This window comes from Ambystoma mexicanum, chromosome 2q (assembly GCF_040938575.1).
Source record: "Ambystoma mexicanum isolate Mex_15411 chromosome 2q, UKY_AmexF1_1, whole genome shotgun sequence".
Lineage (NCBI taxonomy): Eukaryota > Metazoa > Chordata > Amphibia > Caudata > Ambystomatidae > Ambystoma > Ambystoma mexicanum.
The window spans coordinates 1,453,387,040-1,453,406,838 of record NC_090924.1 but is presented as its reverse complement, the minus strand read 5'-3'; positions in this window follow the sequence as shown (position 1 = coordinate 1,453,406,838).

Below are 19,799 nucleotides of genomic sequence, written 5' to 3'. Positions count from 1 at the left end.
TTGTTGTGGCTTGCTGACACATGGGTAGTGTCATACCATGTACGCCCAGTTTGTCTGTGGAGCAAATTTTAATTATTGGTTTCATTTCTTTTTTTAACATTGTTTCATTGAATTTGGAACAGCTTGCAAGAGTTGACATTAAGGCCATACAGTTGACATTTTTGTGCGCTAATTGTTCAGTAGCACATGCGCTATTGCCATAAAGTGCATGGATGTGCCGGGTTTTCAATATTGCTTGTGCTTCTTGAGATAGTACCCCAACTCTAATACTTTTTAAAATGTTGGCGTAAGTGAGGTCTGCAGATTGACGCATGTTGTCTGTTAATTCTCTGTATTGTAAATGTTGCCAAAGGTTGACATTTCCTATGCTGCCAACAGTTTTACGGCAGAGTTTGTGTCTTAAGGTTTTAAAAATAGGTTCATCTTTCACTGGTGTAAATTGCAGAAGATCTGCGAAAACAATAATGTGTTTTCCTGCAAAGAGTTCTTCGTATTTTGTTTTAAGTACTTCTTGCAATCTGAGGTGAATCAAAGCCAACATTAGGTTGGAGACCATGCTAACTTCATCTACAGTAGCATTTTCAGTTGTTTTAATACTCTGCACAGTTCCATTGCAGCTTCTGTAGAAGTTTGTAATAGTCTAATTTGTTTTGGTGTTCTACTGGAAGGAGTAGTAATCGGTGTAAAGTGACTCCACCTATGTTGTAGGCAGCTTAACCTCTGGGAGCAGTTACAACAGCTGACAGTTTGTTGTTTGTCAATTGTTGAAGGAACTTGCTGATGATTTTGATTAAGAATGTTTTGCCTGAACCAGCTTCACCACGTACAGCAGTATAGGTTTGTAATTTTGGCAGGTAAATTCTTTATTTTCGTGTTGTACACCATGTGCAATTTCTTTTGTTACTTCTTTGAAAATGGTGCACTGGTCTTTGTTAAGTTTTGATTGTAGTACAGTGAAGTCTTCTGTAGCTTTTTCATATTGACACATAATGTTTTCTACTTCTGTAATAGCTAATTCTGCCTCATTTGCTATTAGTGGCTGTCCCAGTGGTTCTTGGCTTCCTTTTACAGAAGGTTGACTACTGTCGGGAGTGTCCTTATCTAGTTGGGCCTGGAGTTCTTCTTCGTGTTGCTGTTCATTGTGCAAAGTTCACATCGGTGATAGTTGCTTTCATTTGCTGTGAAAGCGTCTTCATAGCAGTCATAGTTATCTAGTATCTCTTCTTCTTTTCTCCATGGTTTAAAAAAGTTGCAGCAGGGACATGTGATATAGTTCTTTCTGTTGAGGAGTTTTTAATGACAATTTGACATGATTAATTATGCTTCGTTTGGTAAGTTTCACTAAGCTGCCTTTACAATCTGTCACTCTATATCTACCTTTTGTTCATCAGGTTTTATATTATTTTTGCATGCAAAGTTGTGGGCTTTATGGTATAGACACATGGTTTTCAAAGTTGTACTCCTGTTCGGCTAGTATGTGTCTAGTAAATTGTTTTTCAAAATGTCTTGGCTGTTGGGATCATTTTTGGCTAATGTTTCTATGTCCTCATATGATTTCAGAACTCTTTTTCTAGATTTAGCAGGACCAAGACTTAGTCATGCTATATTTTCAGATTTTCCATACAAAGCAGTACTGGTTAAACGATCTGCAGCTTCGTAGGTGCCACATTCTCTGTGAGAGAGCATTTTTATGCCTACCTATACAATTTCTGAGATAGTGTTTTGTCTGATGAAAGGGCATTCCAGAGGTCTTGAAGCTCTGTTTTTTCTGCTTTAGTTAAGTATACTGTAACATATTGTGCAACTGCAGTGGATTTGTCTGCAATGTACTGCACATCTATGTTTGCATTTCATAAAAGGGCAATGATTGCATTGTAATCATTGATATATTTTGATTCTTCTGTTCTTTTTATCGAATACGTGTTCTTAGGTGATTTACCTTTAACACTTGTCGAACTGAAGACATGAAGTTGTTGACTTCACCTGTTTCTGTAACTGGTCTAGGGAAACCAAAGCAGCATTTGGTGTAGTATTTCCCTTTGTTTTTGTATTTGTGACGACAATATTTGTCACATTTGTGTCTTTGAAATTGCACAATTTGTGCATGAAGGTCACTATGTCTTGTTTATGAAGGGATTTCACAAGTGACATATTTTTGGATGGCATCACTGTCCTGACCAAATTTAGGAGCATCTTTAATCCATAAAAGCATGTGGATATGTGGTACTCCTCTGGATTGGTATTATTTTCTCCAAAAGAAGTGTTGCACTTCTCCGGCGGGAGGAACAGTTTTATTAAAAATTAAGTGTAGCATAGCAATGAAATGATGATGGAAATATATTGATACATTTACAGGATCTAGAGAGCAGAGTTCTCCTGGTGTTTTTATATCTATGTTTGTTTTGTTTTTGTTTGCTATGCGTAGGAAATCGTGTAATTCTTCCAATGCATATTCTGCACAACTTAATGTCACAAACCAAGTGGGTGGCCCAAGATTTCTTATCATACAGAGTACATCTCCGTGATATCCAAACCAGAATTCTTTTGTACAACGCATGTTTGCTAAAACATTTATAATGTTTGACTGTACAACCTCATCTTGTATTTACACTTTTTGTAGTAATTGCGTAGCTGACATATTTTGAAAATTAGTACCTGATTTCAATATGTGTGCATCTCTGTAGCATAGAATTGCTAGTTCACTTTCAAAGAGAAGGTGGAATATGTATTCCACGTTTTGTCTGAATCTGGGGTCTTCAGAATACATTCGTAAAGAGCAGTATTCTGATGATGTTATTTGTGTGGATCTATCATCGTACCTTCCTCCTTTTCCAGTAGGACAGAGGAGAGGAAAGGCACATGCTTCTATACGTTTTTCCCATGTGCTGATTGGAGATCCTTTGGCTTGTCGCATTTGGTACGTTTCCATTGCATCATCTATGGTGTCTGTAGAGTGTAATGGGTGAACTGTATAATGGTCTAAAATATTGGATTCTGCAGCTGGATCTAGAAGTTGAAATTGACCCGTTTCTGATGAGTCTTGAATTATTTCTGTGGTTTCCCTCAGATTTTGGTCAATATGTATTTCTTTGTAGTATTCATTGTTGTTTTTTAGATATTGTAGGGCTTGTCTAACTTTATGTAAGGCCACAAGTTGTTGCCAATTTGTTTTTTCTTTTGTAGGTACACCATATACTAAGATAATTAAAGTTTGATCTATTGGACGTTACACTCCCAGAGTGTCTACATTTTCTTTGAGATCTAATGGCAATTAAACTACTTTGCCACAAATGCCTTTCAGTAATTCAGAGGGAGGTAGTTTTGCTGTTTTTGGGTAAAGGCGTATTATTGCTTAAAATGGGTGCACTGTTTGAATTATGATGATCCCATACAAGTTAAGTTGTTGCAGGGCTTTTGGTAGTGGGAATAATTCCATGTTATTTGTGATTGCACGTGAAGGTGTTTGGTTGTTGTCTAGTTTTGCAGTGCAGTAACTGCAAAGTATTAAGGGGTTAGTATAAGATAGAGAGCTAATTGGAACCACTTGGAATCTTCATTGTCTTCTATTTTGTACATTATGTCTACAGTTTTTGTGCTATTCTTATAAAAAGTCCTGCGGCAACACACACAAATGGTTTGGTACTTCTGCAGATGTACTTTTAAACTTTAGTATTTCTTTTTTGTATGTGTGTAGTAGAGGCTTGCCATTTGTCAAGTTGTTGTGAGTCTGCTCTAAAGCAATTGTATAGTGTAAGTGGCTTTCACTTGTAAAATAATTTCTCTGGATATCCTCTATATCTTTGATTAGTTCTTGGCTGTACCATGCAGAAGATTGTTATTTAAATTGGCTAGTACTAAAGCAGGGCTTTTGGAATAGTACAGTTTATGATCCAGATTTCTTATAGTTGAATGGTGTGTTGCTATCACTTTGATAAGGTGGACGGTGCTTTTGCAAATTGGTCCAGAAATGCAGGCTAATGAATGTCCTTGTAGTCCTGTGTATTTGCGCACTGGACAGGAGTCCATATTTGTAATAGTTTTGCAGTAGTTGTTGATGTACGTGCTTTGCAATCACAGCCCAATTGTACTCAGTGTGATCAACAGTACATCTAAAGTGTACTGTGTGTTTGAGGCCTGCTCATTTCCCTATGTATGTGCACCATGAGCTGAGACCAGACCCTAAGGAAAGTACTTAAAGAACATATGACAAGATTAACGTCTAGATATATAGCAACTTTTTAAATTTTTTTATACTGACTGTCAGTGAACAAAACCACCTGGCCTATATATGTCAATGAACAAAAACAAGTGGCCCAGATATGTGATGTCATCAGTGATGTCATCAATGACATTTATGATGTCATCTTTGATGTCCTGGGTGTTAGTCTTAGCAGTGCACAGTGGTGGCGCGAGTTATGGTTGCTTAGCCTACCATAACTGGCGAATTTCAAGGGTTTTTCGGTTTTACTTGGAACCATAACATCCCTTTTTTTCTGAATTTCATACGTTTTTGGTAGCGCAACTTAATCGTAACATCCCTTTAACAAAGTTTTCTTACTAAATATACACTTGCATCGTGTGAATTTGGGAGATGTTTACTAGAATTCCCTTACTTTGTATACATATAACATAGAACATACTGAACCCCCGCGCTAATGATTTTTGAAGGCCACAGACTGTGCGTATGTCAACACTACCCAAACACTCAGGGGGTATCTGAAATTGTTCTATCATACCATAGAAAAACTTCACAAGTTTAAAAAGCAGCACATAAACACATTGTAAGTAATAATAAATAAGCAGTGCAACCTACATGTCTACCACATCACCCATCCATTTAAATACCATATGTAATGAAATGGATTATACCATAACTAAAAAGATATGCCTCCTACATATATATCTCACAGAAACTGCAGAGCTAGGAGCGACAGTAGACAAACACAACACAACGAATACAAATTACCAGAAACTAGTAAGTAAACTTCATTTTTCTTATATAGTTGTATACTTATTGTATGAGGTACAGAACAATTAATGTATTTGTGTTTTTCACACAGAAATGTTCAGTACTTTGGAGTGGCTCAAGGTGAATTTTCCGTGTGACAAAATGTCAGAAGATAGTGATAATAATGGTACACTTCTCTGCATAACCAAATTAATAGTCAATACTTTATGTGTACTTAACATATATATTTATTTTCCACAGACCATGCAAAGATTGAAGAAATTCCACCAAAAGACACAATGCAAGACACCTTGCAACGCATAGAACAGAAAGTGGACATGCTGAAAGATAATTTCAACGGTTTAAGGCAATTTTTGGAGGAGCACATCAAAGGAAAAATTAGATACCACTGCACTACCTGTACCTGTCCCGCCTCTCCATGTCCTGGTGAACTATCCCCAAACCCTCACGAACAACATAAACATTTTGACAAAATTTCCATCCCTTCATCCCCTCACAACCATCCCCTGGAAAACCCTAATTCTCCTATATTTGTTTCAGTTTCTGCTTCCCCCTCTCTTTCTTAAATGCTGTATATGTGTATAATAAAATAAATGTAATGTCAGTTGTAATGAAATTGTTTGTTAGTTTTTTTTTATATTTACATATATCAAGTTTTCTTGATTTAACAAAAAGTTTGTTTCTTTCTGTATTCTGAGTTCCTTTTTGTTTCCTTTCACTGTTGTTGATGACACGTTATTCTGGCTTAGTGGCATTGTCGAGGTTCGCCTTGCTGCATTGAGTTAGAGCGGCTTGCACGATCTTCACTGTAGCAATTGACCAAGATGTTTTTGGCCGCTCATTAGTCATTGCCACCATACCTCTTCTTCGCTCACGATGTAAGTTTCTAGTAGCGGATGTAGGTATGCTTGTCGGATCTGTTGGATAGCCGGACAGACGAGTAGCAAGTGTCTCACTGACTCTGTCTGGTCCGTTTTTTGAAATAATCAGCATGTTTTGGTGGTTGATTGGCTTCTTACAAATAGAATCTCATTTGTAAGCAGCAGCAAATTCAAGCATGCTCTTAAAAAAGTTTGTCGCACCGGTTTGTTTGGGAATCTAATTTATTTTTTTTAAAAAACAGTCAAAATGGCCGCGGACAGTGCGCCTGTCCGGCCTGTCCGTAATTAACAAAGTATGGATGTCTTAAAGACAATACACCTATCCGTACCATTCGTATCCAAGATGAAACTGTTCTTAGAACACACCAGGTGTCCGGGATATCCAAAAAATAACAAAATGGAGGTGTCCTAAGGACACTATACCTGTCCGGACCCTTCGCAACCAAGATGGAAATGTCCATAGAACAGGCGCCGTGGCCGTGATGTCTGTATTCAAGCAAAATGGAGGTGTCCTAAGGACACTATACCTGTCCGTACAGTCTGCAGAACATCTACGCACATGCGCACCATACCCGTAACTCCAGCGAACATCGCGCCTGTCCTTAACTGTCGGTCTCACTTGTGTTGCACTTTTAATTAGTTTCAGGACCCGAACACTGTCAGTAAAACACCCGCACGCATAAGCACAACCGTTCCTGTGCATTTAGTGTCCTGCCGCCACCCATTCACTTCGCGAGCCTGTTCACGACGTCATCATGTGACTGCACCTATGCTGAGCATCTGTCCTAATTTGCGCACTTTGTCTGCTTCCCCAACATTTTAGAACAACTTATGCAGACAAAAAAAGTATTTTACAGTAAAAAATCAATCACCCTTTCACATGTCCCAGACAATGGCCCTAGCTTTCAACATGTTTTTTGTACATTTTTGATGGCTTTTGAGTGCTCCATATGGTCATGAGGTGCACCCCCCACCCCTATAAAAAGCCACACCCCAGAGCTCATCTTCATTATACTTCTGGCTATTGGAGACTTTTGCTGCCTTTAGTGCTCTAGCGGAGATTACCTCACCAACACTAATGACATCCATGACTGCTGTTCCTACATCAGCCTCAGCACCACCCCCAAACCCTCTACCACCACCTCCTCAAGGGCCTGGAGAGGGGAATATGCGTGAGGATGTAGAGAACGAGGATGAAGAGGATGAAGAACTCCCTACTACCAGCACTTGGCGGGAGTTGTGGGTGTGGCGGTTCTTTACCATTCATGGTAACGTACGATAGCGTGTGCAAACAAGGTCACCTGTAACCAGTGCAATTTGGTGCTGAGTCGTGGGAGACGTGGTTCATACAGCTTTGGTACGACATCCATGAAGCGACACCTAACTTTGTTCCACGATGCGGACATTTCCAAAGTTGTACCATGTAAAGAACGTAGTAGGTTGAGTTCCTCCGCAGCATCCTCCGTTTCCGATCCTCTCACCACAAGAGACACTCCTTTGGGAGAGCGCATCCCTCCAGCTGCTTCACAAGCCATTTGCGATGCTGTTGACCCTTACCTTTCGAGGGTCACAATATTGTGTATGTACTGCGACTTAGCACTCTGCAGGGGGGAGAGTCTTTGAAGTGATTTCGAGACAACTGTTAGTGAGCATCAGAAGACCTGCTACCAACCTAAATAAGGCCCACCCTACATCTTCCTCTCTCCACCTGCCCTTTCTTATCCCTGTGGTTGGTGTCCCTTCCTTACCCTCCTTTCCCCTCCATTCCTAGTGTCGGGTGTGGAAAAAGCCACAAAAAATATATAAAACAACAAAATGTTTTAAAAAAGGCTCTTTTCAGAGCTGCCTTTCTTAGTTTAAAAATAGAACTATCAAGTAAACAGTACAGGCCCCCGCACATTTTTTTTAAAAGTCTGCTAACAGTCCTAGGACAGATACAATTTTGGGATACAACCCTAGCAAAACCAATACACTTTTCTCTGGGAGTAAGGGGTGGCACTGAAAAGAGCCTTTTGGTGGTGTTTTGTGGGTTTCAAAAACTTGGATTCATCAACATGTAATGCAAAATAGATGACTATACTTCCAAAAAAGGTTGCAATGCATTTTGGACATTTTGAAAAAAAATCTGATTGCCAGCATATGTAAGATGGACACCATCTCTGCGAAAAATGAATGTGCTGCGAAACATAATATTTTCATTGTGGAAAGACGACATGCCAACATCTCTTCACATTGCGCCTCACTTTCTCCATTTGTGAACCAAATGAAGAAGAACGCAGCCACATTTGTCTTTGCGCAATACGTAAAAAATTACTTAGCCATTTAGAAACATATCCATGACCTTCTGAAGTACTTCCTTCATTGCAAATTGCAAAGAAATTCTGGGCACATGTCCTAAACTGTTCCCTTCACAATGAATTATAATTATGTCAGGATGACACTCTGTCTGTAAAGTAGCACAGAGAGGTACCAAGTCCAGCCACTTCTTTCCATGCACTCCATGCCAGTGCACTTCCACATGAGGGAATCCAAGATCTGCAGATATACCACAACTTTCTGCATGCACCTTCAACCAATGTGTCCATGAGTCTTCCAAAATCCATATAATCTGTTTTCGAGCACACACAGCCATAGCTGTCTGTTCTCCTCTCAGGAATAAGACGTCCTCACTAAATCTCTCCGTACACAACACATCCACTAAACTTTACTGACCAATCCGTAGCACTGCTCATTCACATTTGCATGCCTCTCCACCCCAGAATCCCTGTATGTAATATGCGCTATCCGCAGACAACCGCCATGTCCGCGGACATGTAGAAGATCTGAGCGTAGTGAATGTACATTTAAATAGTATTCCCCATTTCCCCTTTAAGGTGGGCTCTGAAAAGAGCCTTTTTTTGTTTTTTTGCAAATGCCTGACAGACACCTGTTATTTTGTATTTTTTGGGGGTTCTTTTCTTCTTAGTTTACTCCTAAAATCTTCATATAACCTGTTCCAAAGCAATCCTTACATTCCAAAAAATATGGCGTTTCCCAAAAAAGATAAAGAAACACCATCTGTTTTGAAATAATCTGCATTACTCGAAACAATGTACTCGTAGTTACAGAAAAACATACCAGCTCTTCGCATAAAGGCATGCATGCCCAATTAATTGCACACCTATCAATGCTTTGATCAGGACAAAAAACAGTACTGTTGTCCCATTCTGCTCTAGGAAGTAATCCTCAAAAATTACTTTCACAGTTGGAAAGATGTTGATTACTGCTTGAACAAACTGTGCTAAATCTCCCAACAAAGTAGGGGAACTCACTTAACCCAAATGGAAAGCACCATAGTGCAAAACTACCACATGGGGACTGTTCATCCTATGCATATCTCTGCAAACTTGGAGAATTGCCTCTACGTTGCAGTCATTCACAGCGCTCCACACCACCTCCACTCCTCTGACATCAAAATTGTTTGCCACATGCCTGCATTGAGAATAGTGCTGTAAACCATGGACAAACATATTTCCGAGCACCAACACCCTGACTGTCTCCACCTCTGTCATCTTCACTACACACACTCTCTTTCTACACAAATCAACAATGTCAACATCTGATTGGCTAATCCCTACAGTCCCCTTTCCATGCTGGATTTGCTGTAAAACCCTGTATGTGGCACGACATTCCCGGGGACAGACACGGTTTCCACGCGGCACATAACTCTTAGCCAGCCCTTCTACCCTTTCCATATCACTCGCAAATCCATTCCCTCATTGGACATAGCTAAGCAGTCACACAACCATCCACCAATCCCATCCAAGACCTCTACATTTAACTCCATCACCAGAGTTCCGCACTTCAAATGTACTGTTGATCACTCTGAATACGAGTCTCATATCATTGCAAAGCATCTACTACAAAAACTACTGTGCAAGTCTCCAAGATTTCTACCTACTGCTCCATGCATATCCACATGCATGATTACAAAGTACTGGTATGCATGTTTTATTCAGAGTACATGCACAACAGTTATGAATCCATATAAACAAAGTAATGCCACTAAATCTGCACAGCCAATACATGCATGCCAACGCTCCCGCTTTAAGCGCGAAACTCCTGATTTTTAATTGAAAAATCGCACTACTTTTTACAGTCTCCCCCATGACCTATACATACATGCCAACCCTCCCGATTTACTCGCGAAACTCGATTTTTCATTAAAAATGTCACTATTTTTTAGTGTCTCCCGCCTAAATTAACACTAATCCCAATGCGATCGTATGAGAAAAATAAACGTTCCCGATTGCTGTGGTGAAATCTCCCTCTCAGGTACTCCCGATCGTTCGCATATATAGTTATAATATGAAATTATTCAAATTTTTCCCATCTACTATAATGAACTATCACTTCCAAACCTCTATGCTATCTACAACACAGCTGCAAAGCAACAAGGAGATTTCATGAACTTAAAATTGTACTCATTTGCGAAGCTGGTCGAACTAACATACTGCAAATAACATATAAAGGCTGCACATAGTTAAATAAAATGCATGCATACACTATGTTCAGATATCAAACGAGAATACTACCACGAAAACATAAAAGCTAACATGTACATTAAAAGCAGTGCTATAAACACACACAATTACTAACTGCTTCCTTTTACAATTGCAGTGAAGACCACTCTCCTGAACAGCAACAGCATCTGAACTACAAACAACATATCTGAAGAAACCTGCTCATTCCACAACAAAATGTAAGTAGAATACTACCTTCATATTCTTACTGTTCCTCAAAGAAACTGTGTGGTTCATTCATGTAATTTGCGCACCAAATAAAACATCGATTTCTGAACCATTCTGCCAACAAATCCCGATTTACTAAACAGAGATTAACAGGCAGAATGTAACACAAATCCCCGTTTTTTCGGAACACAAATAACATACTCAAGCCTTAGAATGTTAGTACTACAAAACAATGAACTATTTTAATTGTATACCATTATGTTTACTATTAATGCTTCTCCTCACCACTAGCTCACTTTCTACTCTCATCTGAACCAGAGTGTAGTAACATACAAACAGAAAAATAGCCTTTCCAACTCGTTGTAACTGCTCAATGCACATTCACACACCACCACAAACAACTTCCCCATCAAACTCATACACTCATGCACACAGCACACACACATTGTAAAACAAACCAACCCATACCTTCTTTTTTTTTTAACAGACCCCAAAGAATGCCGCCCAAAAAGCAAGTCTGTAGAAAGCAACGCAGATATAGAGCAAATGAAAATAAAAGTGCCCAAAATAAGCATCCATCTCTAACAGTGCTTGAACTACAGAAACTTTGCCTCTTCTATCAAAATGTGACACAAATCAGAAAATTCTTAACAAGAATTTGGCTATCACTACCGCTAACACTGCTTCTGTAAATCCTCATATAGTAGCAAGAAACCATACTAAAAAAAGTATTTTAGCAAAAATGTTCTGCTACAGAGTCCTTCAGAATCTAATAAGAACAGGAGCTAAATCATCCACAACCCTTAAAACCTATCGTAGAATATTAATCCTAGAAGCTCTCCTAGACAGTGCAATCCTTCTCAAAAGGAAGTTATTTATTTTAGTTTTAAAGAGGATGAAACCACCAACAAAAGTAAGAATTAAACTACAAAAGAAACTTCTCAATAAACAGAATGTCAACAAAAATAATTTCTTAAATATCTCTGGAGGTGAATGGAGTCACACCATGACCACAGAACCATATTGTAATGAAGAAGCATACAAACAAAGCCAAACAAACACAACTGCCATCCATAGCAGTGGACGAGGATATGAAAAAATCAATAATACCATCATGGAACAAGAAATACTGCTTACAAAAGTATCCCCAGAAAACTAAAAATGATCTCTACATTCGACAGAACCTGAACGTCCAGTATACAAATGGCCGTGGACGTCAATGTGTAACATTCCCAACACATCTTTCAAATCTTTACGTCAGTTTCTCAATCTGTATGTGAAAGGTAAAGACAACATTAAAATGAAAGTGCTGTAAAATATGGATACCTGTCCAGTGGTCAAATACACAGGACTACAAGGACAATCATTAGCCTGCATTTCAGGACCTATTTGCAAAAGCACCTCCATGATATCAAAATGATATCAACACATCATTCAAATGTAAGAAATCTAGTGTATAAACTGCACTATGCTAAAAGTCCTACTTTGGAACTAGCCAATTTAAATAACACTCTTCTACATGGTACACCCAAATGCATACAAGAAGAAATTGACCGTATCCAGAGAAAATATTTTGGAAGTGAAAGCCACTTACAAAATGCAATAGCTTTTGCAGTTCTTCCAAAAATATGTCACATGTGATATCCATTCACAAACGACACATGCTGACCTTCATGCACACATTTTACAATTTAAAAGACACAAATGTGGGAAGTATTGTCGTCACAAATGTAAAAGCAAAGGGAAATACTACACCCAATGCCGCTTTGGTTTCCCTAGACCAGTTTCTGCAATAGGTCAAGTAAACAACTTCATGTCTTCAGTTAGACATAGTGTCAAAGGTAAATTACCTAAAAAGACATATTACATAAAAAGAACAGAAGATCAAAATACATCAATGATTACAATGCAATCAATGCCCTCCTATGGAATGCAAATATAGATGTGCAGTAAATTGCAGACAATTGCACTGCAGTTGCACGATATTTCACAGCCTACTTAACTAAAGCAGAAAAAACAGAGCTCCGAGACCTCTGGGATGACATATCATCTGACAAAATACGATCACAGAAATTGTACAGCTTAGGCATAAAAATGCGCGCTCATAGAGAATGTGGTGCCTATGAAGCTGCATATCGTTTAACCGGTACTGCTTTGTATGGAAAATCTGAAAATGGAGTATGGCTAATTCTTGGTCCTGCTAAATCTAGAAAAAGAGTTCTCAAATCATACGATGACATAGAAACGATAGCCAAAAATGACATTTTGAAAACAATTTACTAGACACATACTACCCAAACAGGAGTACCACTTTGGAAGCCATGTGTCTATTCCACATAGCCCAAAACTTCACATACAAAAATAATATTAAACCAGATGAGAAGAAAGGTAGATACAGAGTGGAAAATTGTGATGGTTAGTGAAACTTACCAAAAAGCTTAATTAATCATATCAAATTGTCATTAAAAACTCCTCAACATAAAGAACTGTATTATATGTCCCTGATACAACTGTTTAAACCATGGAGAAAAGAAGAAGATTTATTAGATACCTATAATTCCTATTAAGACACTTTCAAAGCAAATGAAAACACTATAACAGACGTAAACTTTACACAGTACAAAACAATGTTGCACAATGAACAGCAACAACAAGAAGAACTCCAGGCACAACTAGATGTGGACACTCCTGACAGTAGTCAACCTTCTTTAACAGGAAGCCAAGAACCACTTTGACAGCCACTAATAGCAAATGAGGCAGAATTAGCCATGACAGAAGTAGAAAACATCATGTGTCCGTATGAGCAATCTACAGAAGTCTTTGCTGTACTAAAATCACAACTAAACAATGAGCAGTGTAGCATTTTCCAAAAATAACAAAAAAATTGACCTGCCAAGACTACAAACCTATACTGATATACGCAAGCTGGTTCAGGCATACGTTCTTAATCAAAATCATCAGCAAGTTCTGCCAACAATTGACAAACAACAAACTGTCAGCTGTTGTAACTGCACTCACAGGTTTAGCTACCTACAACATATGTAGTGTCACTTTACACCGATTACTACTCTTTCCAGTAGACCACCAAAACAAAATAGACTATTACAAACTTTCTCCAGAAGCTGCAATGGAACTATGCAGAGTTTTCAAACAAATTTAAATGCTGCTAATAGATGAAGTAAGCATAGTTTCCAATCTAATGGTAACCTTCATTAACCTTAGATTACAAAAGGTCCTGAAAACAGACTATGAAGAACTCTTTGGAGGAAAACACATTATAGTTTTCGGAGATCTTCTTCAATTAACACCAGTTAAAGGTGAACCTATTTTTAAAAGCTTAGGGCACAAACTATGCCGTAAAACTCTTGGCAGCATAGGAAATGTCAACCTTTGGCAACATTTCCAATACAGAGAATTAACTGAAAACATGCATCAGTCTGCAGACCTCACATATGCCAACATATTGAAAAGTAGCACAATCTATATTGAAAACCAGGCACATCCATGCACTCTATGGCCATAAGTCAAGTGTACTGATGTTATGGAACAATTAGCACACAAAAATATAAACTCTATGTCCTTGATGCCCACTCTTGCAACCTGTTCAAAATTTAATGAAACAATGTTAAAAAAAGAAATGCAACCAATACTTGAAATTTGCTCCACAGACAAACTGGACTTACATGGTATGACACTACCCATGTGTCAACAAGCCACAACAAAGCTAGAAACCTTAGAAAACTCTATCTCTAACACAGCTGATTATTAAAATTATCTTTAAACTGTAGAGTAATGCTTAAACGTAACCTTGACGTGGGCCAAGGACTACTAGTTAATGGAGCACTTGGTACAGTTATTGGCTTTCAAACATACCCACGTAACAACACCATTCAGTTTGTCAATATTCTCCATGGCAAACTATCAGAAGTTAAAAGGATAGGATGCTCAACAGCCCGCTTCCTTCTTTTCAAAGACATGTATGTACGCAGAGAACAATTTTCTCTAACTCTAGCATACGCAGTCAGCATTCACAAATCACAATGTCTTACCCTAGATAAAGCATTGATAGATATTGGTAGCACAGTGCTTAAAGAAGGTATGAGCTATGTAGCACTATCAAGCTTACGTACACCTGACATACTATTTCTAATCAACTTTGATGCAAGTAAAGTAAATGCTGATATTCCTTGCATTCTAGAATACAATAGACTACGTTCACTCTACACCCCCATCTAAAACCTAAAAACCTATCCTGTTCCGCAAAAAGCTAAACTTTGTAAAAGAAAACTACTTCACTCTCAAATTATTCAGGATCTCACAGCAATTCCTCCAAAAAAATGAAAAGAAGCTACTACTTCATCGAGAACCACAACCAAAGAAGAATGTACTGCACAAACAAAGTCAACTAACTCTTCAAAGAAAGAACGCACACTCCGAACAAATGACTTAGACACAGAACTGTCAGGTTCATTCAAATGTTCAAATAAAACTGGTGTAAATTGCTACGCAAATGTAGCAATCAATATTATATTCCAATTGCCACCAATTATTGACTACATCTACTTACGTGGGACAGACCAATTGTTTTTGCAAATGTTAGTTAGTACTTCATAGAACTGCAACAACAATTCTGACAACAATTACAGTGTTTCTGGAATAAGGCAGGAATTGGACTACTGTGCTGGAATGGTCAAATCCACTATAAACAGACAAGAAGATCAACACGAATTTCTACTGTGTTTACTACAAGTACTAGAAAACAAAAACATACCTATAAATGAAATCTTCCAGATTGCATACATGTGGAAACATACATGCACTCTTTGCAGCCATGTTGCACAAGAAGAAGTTCCTAATGGACACTTTGTTTATGTATTCATACTAACTGTGAATCCATTCCATTTCAGCAACTTGTACAAAATGCAAACCATAGCGGATGATCTACTACCTGCAATTCCGATAATCGCTCCACCTTACAAATACAGACACATAGTAAATACCTAATAGTAATGTTTTTACGTTACAATGCAGATGGTACCAAAAACAACTGTAAGCTGACTGGATTCACACATGGTCAAGTATCACTTGGCAAGAAAACCTTCACAACAATAGGTATAATCTACCACGGAGGAGCCACCACCAATGCAGGTCACTACACTGCATATATAAAAAAGAATTGTGGATGGTTCAAATGTAATGATACTACCATTACTGTAAAACAGAGATTACCAGCAAATCTTGTGAACGCTTACTTAATATTCTTAAAACCAAAATTTAATACGTAATCTGTGTATGAACATAAACAAAACTTCCACTTCTAAACTAGGCACAGTTAGAATACGCCGACAGGTATCTAACTGCCCCAAGATTCTACAACAAGCAAACAGATAAATGAATACCACTAAAATGAAATAAGAAGTAAACAGTTAGAATACACCAACAGGTATCTAACTACCCCAAAAATCTGCAACAAGCCAACAGATAGATAAATACCACTAAAGTAGAAAAATAAATAAACAAATAGAATACACCTACTGCTATCTAATTGCAACAATACTACCACCCATTCCAAATCAAAAACCATACACCTATTCAATTCCACCTACTGAAATCAATGAAAGAAATATATTGTACCACAACGTAGAAAGGTTTTTATTTATTACAGCATGGATTTTTTTCCCACAGACCCAATGATTTAATGAACAAACACAGGAACTGAGCAAATTGCACAGTACACTGGTTTGAACTATAGTCCTTCTAAAGTACTAACTATGAGGTTCGACTAAATACAGAAATGTTTACTATGCAATGCAATACTCATTATAAACTACCTACACTAACATGTATATTTTTCTTTTATCAACAGTGATTGAACAAAAATGTCTGCTCCAACGACCCCTGTCATGAAAAAACAGCATACAACCACAAAAATTGAAACAGTAAGTATATAATGATTGGACTCACAAACAGCACAGCATAACACACCCATTCAAGCAAACACCGACCATAGACCACAATCCAAAATGTTTGCTTCCATGGGTATTTTATGCTGCACTGCTTGGTGCCAAACACTACAATCTTGACTGCATGGCCTGGCCAAAACTCAACATACAACCTCAACAAAGGGACCAGTAAGCATATAATAATTAGACTCACAAACACAAAAACATAACACAGCCATGCAAACAAACACCTCACCAATAAATACAACCCAAAATGCCTACAGTCTTCAATACCAACAATCTGAACAACACAATCCAACAAACAAACTAACACACATCATCCTACTCTGCTATAAACACTATTACACTCCTGCCAATCAGTACTCACATTTTTAAAAACATATCCCCTAAGCAGCCCACATACCACAATCAAAATGTTTGGTAGCATTTTAGAGTTATGCTGCAGTGGTTGTGGCCAGGGCCTAAAGTCTTGGGTGCATGGCCTACGGCCTTCAGCCATGCACCAAGACTCTAGGTCCTGGCCACAACCACTGCAGCATAATACACCCATATAAGCAAACACCTTCTGAATTACCACAACCAAAACACATAACACATCCACCTCAAAACCAATCCACTCCAATTAACATTCTAAAATAATAATTACAACCAACGCCCAAACTGTTCAATACATACTCTCTTCACCCAATGCTCTACTAACGACACAAAACCAACATCATAGTAAAGTAAAATAGCCAGTAGCGCGCCCAGTGTTTAGTATGTCTGCGGACAACCGAGGTGAGCGCGGACACTGCAAACACATGACAGCCTTCTCCCACCTAAACAAATACATAATTTGACCCATTTCTTACTCCCCCACCCTGCCCAAGCACTCCTACACACCAACACACTTCCCAAAATTGGAATTATGCGTACTTACACGCTGCGCTGTCCGCGGATTTCCGCGGATGCAATATGGTAGGCGCATCAAAAGAAGGTGACGCACCTGTAAAGGAGGTCCCAGATATGACCTGCACCCCTGCCCCTCATTTCGAGCTACCAGGATGGTACTCGCCAAGGCACGTGACGCGTGAAGAGCAAATACACCAACAGAGAGTTGCACTGGGACTCTACCTAGTGTACGTTAGAATATCCATACCTATCGAAGCGCCCATAACCAGACAACCCTGGGCAGCAAAGTACCCTATCAGACAGCCATACCTGCTGCCAATTCGAAATGAGGAGTGCCTACATACAGTCCACGAAGAGACCCCAAGAGCCCTGATGGAAGGCCAGTGGAAATGACACAAGGGCCTGAACGGACTCGTAAATGAACAAAAGTCACTATCAACTAGAACACGCCAATGTAAGTAAATACAAAAATAATTGTAATGGACCCAGAGAAGAGACAATGTTAAAACGTGAGGAAACAGAGCTACGAGACAAGATGGAAGCAACCAACCTGATTAATCGTGTGTAAATAGGCTTGGAACGCAAGATGCTAAGAAATCGATACTGCTTGCAATGCTTAGTAGAATGAAGCGGCATGTGCCAACTATATATCTACCTCAAGAGGCACGTTATACGAGTGCGACTCCATTTTGCAAAGCGGAAATGGGACTAGGCTGCCAGACGCCTGGCAGGCCAAGTTTCACAACTCAGCCAGAACAGAGAGGAAGAGCGGAATCGAAACTCAACAGAGAGCGGCTCATGCCTGGGAAATCGAGGTCACCCAGAGAAGGGAGGAGAGCGTCAACTCGCAAGAGCCAAACTTCAGAGCATACCAGCTCGCCTGTGAAGGTCAAGATAAGAGAGGCCCAGGCAGGTGGTAGGGCAGAAGCAGAATCAAATGCAATAAAAGCTGGAAACTGAAGCAAATCCATGGTGAATAGACACGTGACCAGCCAGGCGCGAAGAGGTACCATCGCCTGATGCCATCCAGAACCCAGGATGCCATAACTTTTCCCGATAAGAGACTACAGTCTCGAGGCCAAACCCAGCCAACTAATTGACACATAGCCCTAAAATACTGATTGATGTTGGGAGGCAGGGTGAAACTTGGTACACCAGGCCCTTGGGTGTCCATTCTGCATGCTGCTAATTAAAATGTGGATTTATGTCTAGGGGTGTAACCTGACCAATCACAATGGACCGAGTTATCTGGAGACCTATAGATAGTAGAACCAATGAGACGTCGTACTTGTGATGATGTAAATCACGTGTGATGTAGTGGGATGGGCATAGACGCCCACCAGATAAGAGTTATCCAATCTGCATGCTCTATTATCATATACAGATAGAGCACCTACACTTAAGTTACTTTTCCTAACCAATTATATTGAATGTCGAGTTTTGTAGAGTTAGACGTCAATGATGACAAATACTGCCTATTAGAATTACTATTCAACTTAAGCTCTAGGAAGTCGGAGCGAGACAGGTGATCGCAATGCTGCTGATTCCCATTTGTTTCTCTGTTTGATGTACTTGCCATTAAACAGACTTCCCTTTGCAACTTACTGAGTCTTCCTTATTGAGTTGTGCTGGAGTATGTCAATCCTGCACCCCCTGTCCTCACATGGTGCAGCTATCGTGTTTTACAAGTTCTAGAGGGTGAGCGCTGATCTATGGGACCGTCAGTGAATTCCTTCCCTCGTGAACACTTGGTAGTGTGAGGATGGTTTCGGCCATCGATTATAGATTATCGATTGATATAGTTATAAGACACCCTTAGACAGACAGCACAAAGTAACTCTAGGCCTTCGGTAAGATCACGAGTCCTTTCGCCATTCCAGCTGAGTAGACCGAGAAGCTCCCCGTGGACAATAATAGAGTAAAAACAAAAAAATTAAAAATCTGCAGTCGGTCTGAAGTAACCCGCCTTTCCAAGCATAACCCTTCTCATTCCCATTGGCAGCGGATCGGACGAAAGCCTTAAAAGCAGGAAGAGGAAGGGGCGGTGATCCCGAAGTTCCAGAGAGGAAACTATGCCATCGGTAAGTGAAGCAATAAAACTCGTTACTTTGACAAATGTTGTGTAGGCATTAGAGCCAGTAAGGGAAAGGTAACGGTGGGCGGCGGAGAAAAAATAAAGTAGTTAGGAGTAGAGAAGACTGTATGTATATTAGGGGTTAATGACTCAAGCATAAGAAATAAAGCGTGGATACCAGGGGGGCACCTGAGAAAAAAAGTAAGGATTACCAGGGGGGCACCTGAGAAAAGAAACGTAAGGATTCGCCTTGTTCCTGCACTTTAAAGGGTGGTCAGAAGGAACGTGAAC